General features: G+C 39.4%; 1 long non-coding RNA gene across 1 annotated transcript; it reads right to left on the bottom strand.

Annotated features, from left to right (window-relative positions):
- Nucleotides 1–5441: 5441 nt before the first annotated feature.
- On the bottom strand, nt 5442–7884 carry LOC139130524 (uncharacterized). The gene is made up of 3 exons (XR_011551890.1): nt 7766–7884; nt 7293–7481; nt 5442–6811 (listed from the first exon to the last, which is right to left on the bottom strand). It is a non-coding gene; the product is annotated as an uncharacterized lncRNA (long non-coding RNA).
- Between the last annotated feature and the right edge of the window lie 9602 nt (nt 7885–17486).

The raw sequence follows: 17486 nt of genomic DNA, 5'->3' as shown, positions 1-17486 counted from the left end.
GATTCGCATTGCCAATGTATACCCTGACTTTTACAGGCATTTTTGGCGAAATATCGTCTGGAAAACCATGGCACTTAGCAGTACACACTCGTGCTGACCATTTAACTGTTGACAGACGCATGTGTACTTCGTAAAATGTGTACTGAAGATGGAGACATCTATTCCCATGGATAACTGTTTTGGTGTCTTCATCACTACATTCAGACCACGTATCCTCTCCGCCCTCGGTACCATCGGTTGATGGCCTTGAAAGAATTGTCAGCGGAGAAGGTCGGTCTTTGTCATACTTTACGCAGTGCGGAAAAGAGAGAGTGACTGATTTGTTGAACTTGGTTCCTGGTGGACCACAGACAACAATTGGACTGACTCTCCTCTTCCCTTCGATTGAATTGCATCTATCGGTGTTATCACAGCTAACCCCGACAGAGACGTATTTACATTCGCCTTCAGGCACAGCTCCTTCCGGGATGACAAGTGTTATGTCGGTGTTGCTGTTGGTCTACCTCAACTGTGCGAATTATACTTTTCTTCAAAATGTTACGGAACCCTACTATTAAAGATGTTAAGAAATCAGTCGACATGTATTTTATTTTCCACTTGCTGCAACTATGTGACAAGAATTAAGTAGGGAGAGACTCCTTAAAGATTTTATTCTGACACGATTTTGCAAGGACTACTATCTATACAATCTATTTATTAGGAAGATAAACCCTAAGGAAATCGTACAATGCCAGATTTGGATATGTTGAAAATTTGGCGAATTTCATAACTTTTTCCCAATATGTGGTGATCAATTATATGACTGACGAAAACTGAATGCAAAATGCAAACAACAATTCTCTCTTAAAGGTATGCTTATATAATAATCGCAATCATACCAATCCATAATCCAATAACACTAGGTCAAAATTTGTAAGACAATAGTTGTAAACATAGACACAAAACAGCACAGAACAGACAGTAAATAGACGGTACAAACAAAGTCAAATTCATGAAAGAAAGATATATGGACCTCTGGCCAAAAGACCAAGAAGTGATGTCAGGTGTTTCGAAAATAGTAAGCGCATCCTGCCCACATGTGGCACCCGCCATATATCAATCTGTAAGTCAGATAGGTAGTGGTCACTAACTAAGGCCCAATGTCACCGATGCCATCAGTGATCATTTGTCGAAGAGAGATATTGTACTTATCTACCAGCTTGCGATACCTGCCAAAAAGCGTTTGAATGTAGAGACAAGTCTTGCTCTGGTGTAACCTTGATTTAACAGTTTGAAAGAGAGATATTCATCCTGTGAGAATAGGGCATTTGATAGTATTAACCGGGCTGATACACATAAATATAACAGAAATCACAAAAACTTCCTTTAAAATATGTAAGTTATATGTCAGTAAGAGTTTCTGACATCTTCACTTTGCAATAAACCTGAATCGGTGACATCGAAGATAATTACATCGTGAGATACCTTTTCAACTAATCTGAATAAGTGTACATTATGCCTGAGTGTCCCTGCTGTTTTGAAGGATGAAAGATTACATAGCAAAAACACTCTATAGCTTTTGCTATATGCTATACGCAGTGTGCTACTTTGTGTTGATTACAGTAAATGTGATTTGCTTGCTGTATGCAGATCAAAATTCCATTATGATTGACATTTTAAGTAAACACGCACTGCTATCTTCAGGCTTCTCCTGACGCAAATGTTTGAGCTCCGTAACTGGCGACAGCAAAGTTGAGGTTGAAGGAAAATAATGGATAAGCATAAATGTCCTACCATTATGAAATATTATATAGCACCAATAAAATTACTGCGGTCTCAGCTAATTTTGCGATTGAAATGACGCTAAAATTTAAGAGTATACTTATTGTGTGACATGTCAAATGACAAACCAGTGGATTGTCTTTGTTATCCTGAAAATTAAAGGTGATTTATAGGTTCTCAATCAAAATTCCATAATTTTGCAGGTTTTGTATTGTTGTCATAAATGTTCCAGACTACCTTAGGATTCAAACCCTTACTGAGTTCTTGCAGAAAATACTCGCGTTTTAATATTTCAATCATGTAAACAAATTTATTCCTTGCCAGGGTCCGATTTCACTTGCTCTAGCAGAGCATCTCTTTCATGCATTACATTAAAACTATCATCCATTTAGGTTGTCCAATATGTCTAACTTGTTTTTCAATAAATGGAGCGTGAATAATACAAGTTTTGTTAAATATGGTAATCCAAATTCTCATCGCAATATTTACACTGGTCGTAATGTTTACTAAATTCCACGATGCATGACAAAGGTCACGAGCCGGCTATTGAACCACTCTTTTTGGGAGTGGAGATTTAGCCGACTGGTTCTGTCTCTGGCCTCTCAGCTAGGCGACTGATGCCGTATGTTGTGGGTTCGAATCCGATTGAAAACTATCCGTATTTTCTATCCTGGGTTGGTAACACTGCTGGTGGACAGAATTGTCCCCGAGGTTATCGTTCGCCAGTTAAAGCGATGAAATTCGTTTCTTCGCTTCGATGTAGTGTGTATGTGCGATGTATGATAGTGAGCATGCGTGCGTGAGTGCTTCACGAACTCTACAACGTGTTGAGCGGTCTCAGTCAGAAAAATGTAACAACTTAGCCGGCTATTGAACCACTCTTTTTGGGAGTGGAGATTTAGCCGACTGGTTCTGTCTCTGGCCTCTCAGCTAGGCGACTGATGCCGTATGTTGTGGGTTCGAATCCGATTGAAAACTATCCGTATTTTCTATCCTGGGTTGGTAACACTGCTGGTGGACAGAATTGTCCCCGAGGTTATTGTTCGCCCAGTTAAAGCGATGAAATTCGTTTCTTCGCTTCGATGTAGTGTGTATGTGCGATGTATGATAGTGAGCATGCGTGCGTGAGTGCTTCACGAACTCTACAACGTGTTGAGCGGTCTCAGTCAGAAAAATGTAACAACTTAGCCGGCTATTGAACCACTCTTTTTGGGAGTGGAGATTTAGCCGACTGGTTCTGTCTCTGGCCTCTCAGCTAGGCGACTGATGCCGTATGTTGTGGGTTCGAATCCGATTGAAAACTATCTGTAAGAAATAAACTGTGGTCAAAATTAGTAAAATAACGAAATTATTTGACTGTAAGATGAGAGGGTACACGCAAGAAATTTGAGTTTCTTTTGCGCACTACAATAATTGGATGATGATCCGAAAAACAATTTCAGGCACAAAAACTTTGGCGACATTTTCAAACGGATAGCTTATCTGTGCTTGAAAAATGAGGCAAATCGATTATCTTCTTGTCTGTCACAAGCGTATCTTTAGTGTTAATGTTTGAAATATTTAAAAGCTAAACATTTAAATGGACGAAACTAGTTTACGATGGTCACAGTTATGTCATAGAAGTTATATTGCATGGCACTGCATCGCATCACTTTCATTGTACTTTTTAAATCTTCCTAATTCATGTACCTGTAAAGACTATACACGTTTACGTAACAAGGTCACACAGTCGATTTCTCGGACCAAGAGTGATCATTAATCAGAATCTATCAAAATCCAAAAAATCATCAAAAATGTTGTTCACTGTAATTCCTCGCTACCAATTAATACTTTCAAAGATGGATCTACTACATTTATAAAACCCACTGACATTGTGAATAGTTTTAATCGTTTCTTTACCTCCGTTAGAAATTTACTGGCCAAGAAATTTAGTGATTTAGAAAATGAGCACATTCTTCGTTTGTCTTGTTACGACAATATACAAACTAGTTTCTCATTCGCGAACATCTCCGCCAGTTTAATCGAAATCAGCCACGTAATCTTCAAACAAACAAATCATTAGGCTTGGATAATATTTATACTCGATTTTTCCAAGTTGGTGCAAGCCAGTGTTCTAGCTGAACCACTGGCTATGATGTTCAATCTGTCTTTGTCAACAAATATAGTGTCAGTTGAATGGCAAACAGTGAAAGTTGCACCCTTTTCGAGTCTGGTTATACTACAGACCTCAACAATTATAGACCTATATCTGTACTTCCGGTCGTGCGCAAAATTTTCGTAAGGGCTGTTTATGACCAGTTATACTGCTATTTACGTGATAACCGTATTTTGATGAAAACCAGTCTAGTTTTTTCTCAAAACATAGTACGTCGACCACCTTGATCGATGTTACGAATCATATCTATGCAAATATTGGCTATAATAAGCTTACAGGAAAAACGTTCGACAGGTGCATCACGATCTCTTACTCAACAAACTGAAACGCATCGGTATTAGATTGGTTTCAGAACTATCTCTCAGACCGATCTCAACAACTCTTATTAAATGGTCAGCTTTCTGAGAAGGAATACATCTCTTATAGGGTACCCCAAGATTCAATATTTGGCCCTTTGCTCTTCATAATTTATATTAACGACCTTCCAGCTACCATAACAAAGTGTAAAATTGCTTTGTATGCCGATCACACTGCCATTATAGCTTCTGATGATTCAGTTAGTGAGATTAATAATACATTGTCTTCTGAACTAGGGACTACGTGTAACATATTTGTTTTTTGCCAGATCCTTTTGATGTATTTTGAGTTTTATTTATTACAATATTTTATTTTACACTGGCCCTCCCTGGAAATCAGTACATTTTGACTGATGGAGCAAGCCAGTATAACTATGAATGAATGAATGAATGAATGAATGAATGAATGAATGAATGAACAAGTAAAGAAACAAATTACATCTGTATATTGTTGTGCACCTGTTTCATTATGTGCATGTCTAGAATTGGAAACATGGAAACAAAAGAATGCTAAAAGGCTTTAAAATTCAATTGGTCAGCAACGCTGCAATTAGTCAATATTGCGAATTTCATTACGTGCCGGATTAAATATGCATGGGTAGAGGGTTGTTTTCATTGCATATGAATCAATGTGGGGAAATAATTATCATCAAATTTTGGCATGATCTTAGATGACTGTATTTTGGAAATTACTACAGCTAGACTAGTGCTTGATAACGTTGAGAACCTGGTAGTGCTGTCTCTTTCATGACTACTCTACCTCATTAGTTATGGAACTATCTCATTCTAGGCTACATTGAAAACAAAACTTCATATCTTCCGATTTTTTTCTACGTTTTGATTATGACTAAGCAGAATCCCGAGTATAAAACTACATGAATGATTGTGTTGCAATTTGTTTGATTTTAGGCTCCTTCACATGTTATTGTGTCAGTGACTGGACTAATACTTTATAGCAGTAAGAATAGAAAAGACATTTTCAATCGTAATATATGACGGTATCAGTTAAGTTTATTGCCTCGTCAGCAAGTTCTTATTTCTCATGCTCTTGTTTCCTACCTTTCTTTTTTGTGTCACAGAGAACTCAAATTCGCCATGAAACAAAATGTATAAGAATAAACCTTAACGCAGCACTATAGCCGGCTTATATTTATTTAACTAAGCTGACATGTTAGTTCAAAAATGTTTGTTCATAGTCAAAGGCGCTCAGCGTCCTTACTCCTCAGTTCACAGAATAGATACATTTCAAAACGTTAAAATGTTTGGGTGAAAATAAAAATCTTAATTTCTACCTAACATCACAGCATCTCTCGACGTTTGAATTAAAAAACGCAAATGTGGCAAAATACTTCAAACTCACAGACTCCAAATATATCAACATGTTAATACCTGGAAATTACAATCTTAATAAAATTACCCAGGGAAATTATTTGTCGTAAAACATTATAAAATGGGTATACAAGACAAAAGAGACATCACTACTGCTATAACATTTATCCTTGGATTCCTTTTTCCAATAGAACCTTCTTCTGATGAATCTGCTTCATATGTATTTTAATTATGTACATGAAGTCGGGGCTGACTACAAATAATCTAATCTTGGTTTGAAAGTTCGTCTGCAAGGCTAATATTCAATGTTTTAAAATATAGCATGTAAAGCTTCGTCAAGGCACGCCAATATATCTGAAAATGTTCTTTAGAGGAATCGCTTTCTTGTTCTCCGATTGCAGTTATAAATCGTAAGACGGATATATCTTCAATGGCGGCCCACAATCTTATATTACATTTAATCATCATTTATTTCAGCACTATTGCCTCTGGACTACACTACAATGCAAAAGATAACACTTCAGTATATACTTGGACACTTCAGGAATAGATACATCCCAAAGCGTTAAACTGTTTGGATTAGAAAAACAAAAATCAAAAGAGACATCAATTTCTAACTCACCTTGCCGTCTCTGTCGCCGTTTGAATGCAAAAAATACAAATTTAGCAAAATGGTGCAAACTTCGATTCTCCAAATATATCGACATGCGAATATCTGGAAATTACAATCTTGATAAAATTACCTCGGAGATTTTTTCTCGTAAAACATTGTAAAGTAGGTACACAGACATAGCGACATTATTCTTCAATTAGATCTAAATCTAGTGTAAAAAATACACATTTAATTCTCCCTTGAACTAGAACTACCCTTCTATCCTAATGTGGTTTGCTAAATGCTCATCTGATCTTATTACCTCTAATAGATAGAAGTTGACACTCAACCTTGAGATAAATCTTGAATACACGACAACAATTCAATTTGAATATTGTAAAAAAACTCAGCTCAATGATTGAATAAAGTTGTCAATTTTGTAATAACATTATCATGTGACGAACCAGAATCGTTATGGGTGTCATTTTCAGCTCAATACATCTGTAGTCTCATCGTATTGCACTCTGGCCAATTTAAATAACAACCAGGTCCAAAAGTTTCCTCCTCGGCTCTATTCAACCCAGTTTCTTGTCTGACGATGTGAGGTCTTTGATCTACCTGACGACGAAATAACATGAGGCCAAAATAAAAAAAAGTTTGTTTCATATAATATGGATCCGAAAAACGTTGATTGGTCGTCAACCTTTTTATGTTTTATATTTTGTCTGTGATAAAAAAATACAGAAAAAGAAAAAAAAATAAATTCACGAATTCAAGCATAATAATATGCAAAAAAATTAAATCGGGAATATGAACTCCACATATTATTCAAACTAATCTAATCATGAGAATGTCAAAGTCGTCGCTTTTCAAGTCTCTAGGATGTTGTTCGTCATGCTCCTTTGCAAGCGTTTTATAATTCTGAAGATAAAAAGTAAACATATAAACTACTCTTTATATTGTTTATCTGACTCTGCAATCATTACGATGAAGAATTTTGCCAATTATAATGGCAGATTTTTGTAAGATCCCGTTATCTTTGCAGGCATCGTAATCACCACGGTCATGATCCTGCTCATTTTATCATCATGAAACCTACCCATTGAGCCCCATTGTTATTATCGACGACGACACGCATTTCCACTTCACTTCGCTCGTCTGATTGAGGATCCGGAAAAACTTTTATACTGTACATGCAAGGAACAATGCCATCGCCACATTTATCCAGTATAAAACTGTAATTGTTGTAATTGTAATCCTGTGCCCAAAATTCGGCTGAACTTATTATCTGAGAGAGAGAGAGAGAGAGAGAGAGAGAGAGAGAGAGAGAGAGAGAGAGAGAGAGAGAGAGAGAGCGCTATTTGTGAAATATTGAACGAGCCACAGGCGTACGGAATGTTTCCTAGATCGTCGTCGGATGGGAAGTGACTGACACTGTACTGTGAGGCCGAAGGCCGAACCTCGGGTACTGTATAAGAATACAAGGTATGTCACGGAAAAATCGACCGGTGGCCCAAAACAAACGAAATAAAGCATCTACCTCAAAGAATTACATCGACCGGTCGGAAATACCTTCAAACTTTCAAATCTTTACTCTGGTTACAGAATTCTTTCAAATCTGCCAGTTATGGGCGATAATTGACTGTCCGGCGAATACTCGCACTTGCATTGCCACTCCGCCATTTTGAATAGCTGTTTTACTCCCAAAAGCCTTTGCGAGTGGACGAGTGACCCGTAAAGAGTTTGTTTACAAATGTCAGATGGCGGGATTTGAACATCACGCTGCCGAGGCAATGGTTTGCATTGATTGCCTTGTTGCCAGATAGCTGAAGTTGTATTCACTGACAGTATGAAATTTACCTAACGGTTAACGGTTGAATTTAGCGGTTGTGGGGTCACGGGGTCACTCGTCCACTTGCAAAGGCTTTTGGGAGTAAAACAGCTATTCAAAATGGCGGAGTGGCAATGCAAGTGCGAGTATTCGCCGGACAGTCAATTATCGCCCATAACTGGCAGATTTGAAAGAATTCTGTAACCAGAGTAAAGATTTGAAAGTTTGAAGGTATTTCCGACCGGTCAATGTAATTCTTTTGAGGTAGATGCTTATTTCGTTTGTTTTGGGCCACCGGTCGATTTTTCCGTGACATACCTTGTATTCTTATACAGTACTGAGGTTCGGCCTTCGGCCTCACAGTACAGTGTCAGTCACTTCCCATCCGACGACGATCTAGGAAACATTCCGTACGCCTGTGGAACGAGCTATGTTCCTATGAAGACACGATGGCGAACCAACTCTTTCCGTTTCTGGTGATTCGAAGGGCAATATACTTCCATCCGTTCCTAGTGTGAAAAACATTATGACGGGCTTGGTCCGCTGTAATCTAGTACACTCTGAGGAAGCACGACTTTGGCGAAATTTTTCTACATGACCTTTCGACTCTTCTGGTTGACAGTTGTCAAAGAGAAAGTACAAATTAGTGACGAAACGCTTAATCACAATTTTAACATCGTTTTCTACATGTCATTGAATTCGGTTATAGAAAGTCATTGTTTAAAGAGATGTTTTAGTAAAAATATTGCTCTTTGTATATACCTGTAAGTCTTTCAAGAACAGAATCCGAGGACAATTTACCTTGTTGTCATCACCTTTACATTGGTATCCTTCACTCTCCACTTCAACTTTAATGTGCAGATCGCTATTACCATGGAGATTAATAAATTTTGTGGAATCACTGATTGTCCCATGTAGATCCTGCTCTTCACGTTTAATGTACTGGTAACATACAAATTCAATGTAGAAGAAGTACTGCATTAACACTTGAATGAGACAATACCATAATCGAACACAGTTCAAAATGTGTCGATCAATTAGTCCTCACTATACAGCACTAAGTTGGCGACGGCGGTGTCAACAAGAAACCATCAGTAGTAAAGTAAACGTGGGCAACTGGGATGAAGTAAGAATTTTACACCCCATTTTATTCATTTATCTACATGAAGCGAAGGAAAATTAACCATCCATGTAACTAAAGTATGACCCTGACCTATATACGAACTCACGCACGCGCAGCAGTGCATTGTCCTGAACTAAGCGGGAAATTCCCTGCTGAGCATGTTTATACATGTACGGGAAATTCCGTGTGAGTCATCACCATCAAACTAGCCTATATAAAGGAGCCCCGTTGTCAGTCCGGCCGGCCGGTCGCGGAGTCTAGCTGATGTGAATTTTTTCTACTGCATGACTGAGGTCTGAACTCGGAGTTCCTATCGGGGCGAACTTGTTCACCTGATAGATAAAATTTTAGTAATTTCCTCTGAACTTAAAATGTGACGGAAGACCATTACTTCAAATAATATTAGACGTTTCAGATGAATGGTACTGATATCTAAAGTGTTCACTCTTTTATCTCTACGTACAAATGTAGTTCCTAAGTCGTTCTCTATTCTATTCCCACCAACAAAACATTCAATACTCATTTCCCCTCCCCGATCTTTATCGATACTTATGATAATATCACAAGTTGTTCTGTTATCTGTTTTCATAGCATAATATCCAACCAAATCGTCAAATTCATCTCCAGTAGCTAACTTTACACATCTAATGAGAACTGTACCATGTTGAAGTATTTTCATATTATCAGTCATCTGTTGATTTACTGTCTGTAAAGTGAGATTCAGCTGCCTCATCACCGACACTTTTAAGACCCAGTTTCTTTAAAGTTGTGTCCCAAAATAATCTAACTGGAACTCCGCTAGCTGTATACGAGCAATAATTCTCCCCCTCGTTTATCCACCTTCTTAGTGTATTATCTGCCTTCATTATTGTATTAAGAGGACTAATTTTAAGGTGAATCGGTATACCAAGAAGTGCAATGTATGGATTCGTAGGAGTAAGCCAACTACGAAAATCTAGCAACTTGTACTTGTTTACATTGCTATCGAAATAAATAACATTTGGAGTCCCTGGCAGGTTCAGTAACACCTCCAGCTAATTTCACTATCCAATATATCTAAGATGTTACGCGGCACATTATAAGGCATGAATTTCTGACTAGCCGAATCCCATGTCAGAGCAAAAGGAGTAGGATCATTCGAAGCCTTTGTGGCGTCAATTACAGTTTCATCAATGTCTTTAAGTTCGGAAAATTCTACAGCATGCTCGTGGGATTGCACCGCGGCATTGGCTAAAACGAAATATTTTTCGCGGTCTTTATAACGAAGGACGTAATCCTTATTATGATTAGCAGCCATCTTAGTATTATTGTTAACTTTAACATCACTCAGATCTTCAAGCTCAAGATTTTGCATACGAATTGTACCTAGACCGAAGCCACTTGGATCAGACATACTCCGTAGGGACCTATATACAGTGAAAATTAAAATAATACCTTGTAATATACACAACCATGGCTTCAGCTATAGGAATGACAGTTCTCGGTGCTGTATTAAATGCAACGGCATTCACAGGAGGAAATATTATCGGACAAAAGCTTTCCGGTAATGGTGATGCTCTTATTGAAGAGAAGGTCCGACATGATAAAGCATTAGAAAAATTTGAACATGATCGCAACGTCTGGTCAGAAAAAAGATTACTACAGGCTGACTGGGAAAGAGAAAATCAGGCAAAGGATGCACATGCTGCGGCAGAATTAAGAGATACAGATGCAGAAATCCTGGAAGAAGCAGAAGCGGTGCAAAGCAACTCTACGTCAGACCGTTCCGAAGGGGCAGTTCAATTCTCAGATTATTATCAGCCCAGTCCTGAGCAAAAGAAATATGAGATGATCTATATTGCTGGAGGATTGGTCGTGGGATGGTTTATCTTCCGATAGGGTTACACCGGTAGGGGGCCCGCTTCGGGACTACAATAATTCAATACAAAAGCTAATTGGCCAGTTATTGAAATCGATCATGTTCCCATCCTGATCGTTATCCAGATACGAATTGAATTCATGTAATCTCCCCCTTTTCTCAATGGCATAGAATTGCTCCGTTTTTAAAATCGTAAGTAACCTTTTCACTTATTTCTCTCGTATCCCGGATGGGAAGTATTTGTAAACAGTTCGATACTTCCCCTGTATGTATCCTCCGGAGGCACCCGAACCAAATGAAACATAATTTCCAGTAACATCGACTACATCTGAATGAACTATATATTTAGTGACTGTTAAGAAATCCACTTTCTTCGGACTCATAGTACTTTTTATAACTGGGTTGTTCTCAGGTTTATCTGAAAAGCCGACGACGTTGGCGAAGCTACCTGTGGCATTGAAATAGACTTTAATATCTTTAGCCAAAGTTAGATAAACATGGTTTGTCGGCAGATGTTTTTCAAAATTAATTTTTTGCTTCAACCCGATTGCTTTGTTTAACGTATCGATATTGTAGTTACCTGGACGTATTGATTTAGTCTTCTTCGGTTGGTCACCTTCTTGATATTTTATTACATTATTCGTCGATGTTATGTTATGCCATGAATTATATAGTCCGCACTCTAGCAGTCTTATCTTCGTAAACTGTGTCGTGTCAATACAAGGGTAAAAATTAACAGTAACAGTTCACCTGTTTTGCTTTCATCCAAATGATCATCGTTGTACGTTGTATGTATATATTACTAAGTATAAATGTTCGATGAATAATATTCCGAAGGTGCCCATTACGAAGTATAAGGTTCTGCAGGAATAATATTTTTCTGTTCAAGGAGATCTTTGGTCGCAACCGCGGCAGCAGTCGCACCGCCTAATTTTGCCAAGCGAGTTAAATTTGGTCGACTTGGATCGCCAACCTCTATTTTCAGAAATTTGCTGGAGATCATAAGATATCCCATCGCAAGTCCTGCGATTACAATACCATCGTACATTGTGTTTACAACTGTTTTAATATCCATGATTGCTGACTAGTATATAAATAAAAAATAAAAATAAAAAATATGGGGAGTTAATCCATCTCATACAATGTAGAGGACTGTGTCCCCCTCCCCCTCCCCCCTCCCCCTCCCTCCCCTCGGAACTGTTCTTGAGGGAGCCGCTACGGCTCTGTTTTTTTCGCTTTCTGGGGAGGATCTTCCGATCTGGACTCGATCGATTAACGGGACAGGGGGTATGTCGAGCACGCCCCCAATATAGCCCTAATGCAGTCAATGAAACTCCCACAATTCCTAAAACAAGATAACATTTATTATACCAGCGTGAATTATTATCACACTGTTCTTTCATTGTAGGCGGTAGGTCTGCTACCGCATCGATCCCTCCATTCCCCTCCATTGCTTTTAGTTTCTTCTCCCTGTTTTGCCTGTTCCATTCCGCTAATTTCTTGCCGCAGCAACTCTCCCTGGATGCTTCGTCGGTAACGACACTTTTCTCTATGTTGCGCTGTGTCGGAGGTGTCGGTGTTGGTGGTAGGATCGTCCCTGGTAAGGTCGTCCCTGGCGGAGTCGTTTGCTGAGTCGGTGAAGTTGAATCCATTTATTTCAGGTACTATATTAAAACCGATTTTTTTAAAATTTAAATGTTTACCCGTAATTAAACCGGTGGAAATTAGAGCAATCAGGGCCCCCACGTGTACCCTATCCGTCCTGATAATCGTTTTATTTCACTGTTTAGAATAAAATCCTTTTTAAGATCAGTGGCATAGTTATCTCGATCATCGATTGGAACTACCTGACTGATTGCACGGGCTCCTAGATCTATGAAACTTTGAGTGATGGTATCACTTATAAGAGAACTGTATTTCGCTTCGTACATTTTGAAGGCTTTAACCACCGTTTCATCTTTCCATTTTTCTACGTCAGCAACTGAAATCTCCTTACCAAAAATAACTTACTTTGACCACTTGCGATGACACAGAGTATTTTTTCACGTTTTGTCTCTATTATGGATTGATTATTGTCCGAAGGCGCTGAAGGTGCCGAAGCCCCTTCGGAATGCGCTGCCATATTTGCCGCTGCCGATGACTTTATTAAATTCTCCATTGTTTGCAGTATGTTATCTATTCTTAGTAAAAAATAAAAAATTCGTTTAAACCTGAATCCGAAATAAAGTATTAACATAGTCTGGAATGTTAGTACCCCTAACAGAACCGTACCGACAGGGATTCCGACAGGGATTCCGAGAAAATTCTCCTCCATTTAAATCTATATGTATATAGAAACACGAATAATGAGTACAGACCTATTCCCAGTTGCTTTTCAATTGAATAAGACGAGCATACCAACAGTACAGCATGCTGATATTCCTTCCAAACCGACGGGGAATAAAACCTATTCTCATGGACTTAGAAATATATGTAACGCCGACAGATAAATTTACTTTCCATCCACGGGATGTGTTCAAAGATAACGTAATCACTCATCGATCAGCGAAAGAAAGTAATGTCTGGCTGGGCAGTCCAAAGATGAAATACTGGGACCAGCAACTGAATTTCGCTGTATGGTGCAGCACGACTGGTTGTGGTATATCATTCGCCCATCTCTTCGATAAGAAATTTCCTCCGCAAATACGATCATTCTGCCGTTTCCATGTATACTTTACAATACGTCGGATCCTTCACGAAATGGGCGTTGCACTTCCAGACGATACCCCCACCTTCAAAGCGGGCGACAATCCGTACAATCTCGTCCAATATGAACTTCTATGTACAGAATTTGGAAATATAAGTCAACGAAGTCCGACTTTCGTTATCGAAAAGGTCAAAATAAAGGTCTTGGTTATGGATATGAATATTACACTAATCGTGGGCCTGTTCGACAGCCAAAAGCGATATACAACGGTCGGGACTTTTTCCTCTCCGCCGACGGAGGCGTTTTCTATACACATACCATTTTTGGAAAGAAAAAACATGTACTGCCCGACAAAGACAGACCACACTATTATTTCTTCCGAAATGATGGATCGGAGGGACAATACAATAGTTTCATTCCTCTGAAGGGAGACTCGGGACTAACAAAGGCCGGTCTCGCCCGCCTCAATGAAAGCCTTGAAGCCTACGTATATTGCATACTTGGCGCACAAGCAAATATTCGTAGTACCATAGTGGGTGATACTGGCAGTGCACAGCAAGTCCGAAAAGAATTCGGTGTTCTCCTCGAAGATGAAATTCGTAATACCGACAAAGTAATTAGTTATAGGCGATATCAGACACAATAATGAATACTGGTGTCAAACTTGATATGGCAGTCTCGCCCAATTTACTTCTCTTACCGTCTGAAATGGTCATTCTTTCGGCCCGGCAATCTCGGGTTATAATAATGAATTGCAATACGCAACGAATCTATGTCCTTCGGGGTGAACGGTGATATAAACACGGAAGTTCGAGAAAGTGCTGTACACGAGATGGAAGGAGGGGAGGAGGGGGGAGATCCTGTGAAGTGGCAGGACGAGCCCGGAGAGTCACCACCACCTCACAATGACACGACTCGGGGGCCTCCCCTCCCCTCCCCGGAACGGGCAGCATCTGCAGACCCTATTCACGAATATGGTAAAATTGGTTTGTTATCTTTAGCAATATTCATTACTATTGTAGGTACTGGAATAAAGTCACTAACTATATAGTTCATTCAGATGCTGTCGATGTGACTGGGTTTCATCTAACTCGAACCAGTAACTTAAAAGAACTAGAAGAGATTCATTAATTTACAGTATATAGATCCAGAGGAAATGTCAATATACGTAACCCCACCATTCAACATGATTATAACTGGACCGACATATTCTGGCAAAACAGAATTTATGTTGGACCTCCTCACCGGTCCGTACTTAAGGAAATTCGAATATGTGATATTCATTTGCCCAACATTCATGAATAATAAAGCGTATAATAGAAGATTCATTTTCACCGATGATAATGTGTTTATATTTCCAGTCGGACTCGATGCAGTGGATGATACATTAACCTACGTGCATAAAGAATGGGCCGGCACGAACACTTTAATAATCCTCGACGACTGCGCCTCGTCCAAAGATATGAAGAAGCGCAGTAACGTTTTAGTCCAACTTGGTTTCAGCGCAAGGCACGACGGATTATCTGTCTGGGTTCTGACTCAACAATATACTAGTATTAGTAAACCATTCAGGGAAAACATACAGATGTTAGTACTATTTTACACACCGAACAAGATAGACAACAAAACTATTATAAAAGAATATGGAATGGAGGTGTCAGAACAGGAAGCCGTGGGCCTAATCAAGCAATTGAAAAGTAGGCCATTCAGTAAACTAGTATTTCGTTTACGGAATCCGTACGACATAAAATTATTCGTATAATATAGCAATTATGGAAGCTGAAGCCGAAGGCACCCCGAAGGTACTCTTAGAGAATTATATTACAACCCGAAAACTGGTTTTGGAGGTGTACAAAAATTGTATGACGCAGCACGGGCCAGCGGACTCCACGTCACTAAGAAAGAGGTGAAGGACTGGTTAAAAACTCAGCTAACTTATAATCTACATAAACCGGTACCTCGTTCTCATGCTACGGGCGGCCGACGCGTTTTTGTAACATCGATAGACTCACAGTGGCAAGCAGACCTTGTGGAATTCCCTGCAGCATTCGCAAAAGAGAATCATAACATTCGATACATGCTAACAGTAATCGATGTACTCAGTAAATATGCCTGGGCTAGGCCAATACAGTCAAAAACGGCCGATGACACTCTGAAGGCACTACAAGATGTGATTAAGAAATCTGGGAGAAGACCCGACAAACTTCAGACAGATGAGGGGCGGGAATTTACTAATCAGAAAATGCAGGGGTGGCTCCAGGAGTCAGGCATTCATTGTTTCACACCTACAGTGACAAAAAAGCTAGCGTCGTTGAACGTTTTAATCGGACCCTCAAGACGATGATGTGGAAATACTTTACATACAGACAGACACGTGAATGGCTTTCTATTCTACCCCACCTTCTCGAGAATTACAATAACACCGTTCACGGAAGTATCAAAATGAAACCCAGGGACGTAACAGAGGAGAACGATTGGCAGGCATTTTATACACTATTCGGTCCTGAGTTGGCAGCCGGGGGAGCCAACCCTGAATTCAAGCCGGGAGAACGAGTCCGAATTACAAAATACAAGACCACTTTCAAGAAAGGATATTTACCAAATTGGACAGAGGAGATTTTCGTAGTTTCAAAAGTTGTGTACGCAGCTGGCTTGGGAACACCACCAGTTTACAAAATAAAAGATCTGAATGGAGAGGAAATACTCGGCACTTTCTATTCTGATGAACTTCAGAGCGCCCTTTCGGACGAGCTGTACAGAGTAGAACGAATTTTGAAGACGAAAAAAATTAGAGGAAAGAAATATTATCTGATAAAATGGAAAGGTTATCCAGAAAGTTTCAATAGTTGGGAGCCGGAGGAAAATGTTATTAGAACTTCGTAAGTTCCTGTGCTGGTACTACGTAAGTACTTCGTAAGTTCCTGTCCATGGTACTTGTCAAGTACTACGTAAGTACTAACGTAAGTATTTACGAAAGTTATTCAATAAGTACCATGGAAAAAGTCTTAATTTCTTGAAAGCCGAAAGTGTCAGTTTACCACCCCACTTCCACCCCCCACCTGGCCAAGTATTTATCATGTACTGTCGTAAGTAATGTTCACTTACTGCATCTTTTTCGGCCGTATGTGGATGAGGTGGTACCCCCTCGTTCCTGAACATATTAAGTTTGCAAGATCTTCAAAACGACTTCTCATGTTACCACAGTCCGTTCTTTCGAGTCCCCTTGTTCAGCTTTATCGATAAGTTCTGGTTGAAGTATAATGTACACAACTGACATAAGCCATAGACAAGTAACTTCAAAGTCCCCACTTTTCATAATGTCAAGTGCTCGTAGGTCAAACGAAGCATTATAAGCACACACAGATTCACAAGCGTTAAGAAGTTTGTGTAGGTTCTTTAGTGAGACTCGAGGTTGTTCTAGTTGTTCTTGACCAGGTGGGAAGTACGCTTTTTCAAGTTCCTCCTCCTTGAAACCGTCTATTAAAAATCCCTGGCTGCCGCCGCTCCATGCAATTCCAAAGTCAAAAGCTCGTGGATATTCTACTGGTCCGACTGTCTCGGTATCAATTGTTGGATTAAGTATATTCTTGAGAACGAGGGGGGTAAGAGCGTTCCGAATTACCAAACATGGAAGTCTGTAGTCGTGGCAAATTTCTAAGAAAGTCTGTTTGAACTTGTTGTGAATCTCTTCTAGTTCTTCTAAGGCGGCTATTTCGTACGACCTGGCTCGAGTCAACACATTCCGCCTGCAATAATCCCAAGGCATATCTTTGAATATGATAATGAAACTGGGTA

Source organism: Ptychodera flava, chromosome 4 (assembly GCF_041260155.1).
Source record: "Ptychodera flava strain L36383 chromosome 4, AS_Pfla_20210202, whole genome shotgun sequence".
Lineage (NCBI taxonomy): Eukaryota > Metazoa > Hemichordata > Enteropneusta > Ptychoderidae > Ptychodera > Ptychodera flava.
The sequence above is the reverse complement of the archived record's forward strand: the minus strand, read 5'-3'. Positions and strand labels throughout refer to the sequence as shown.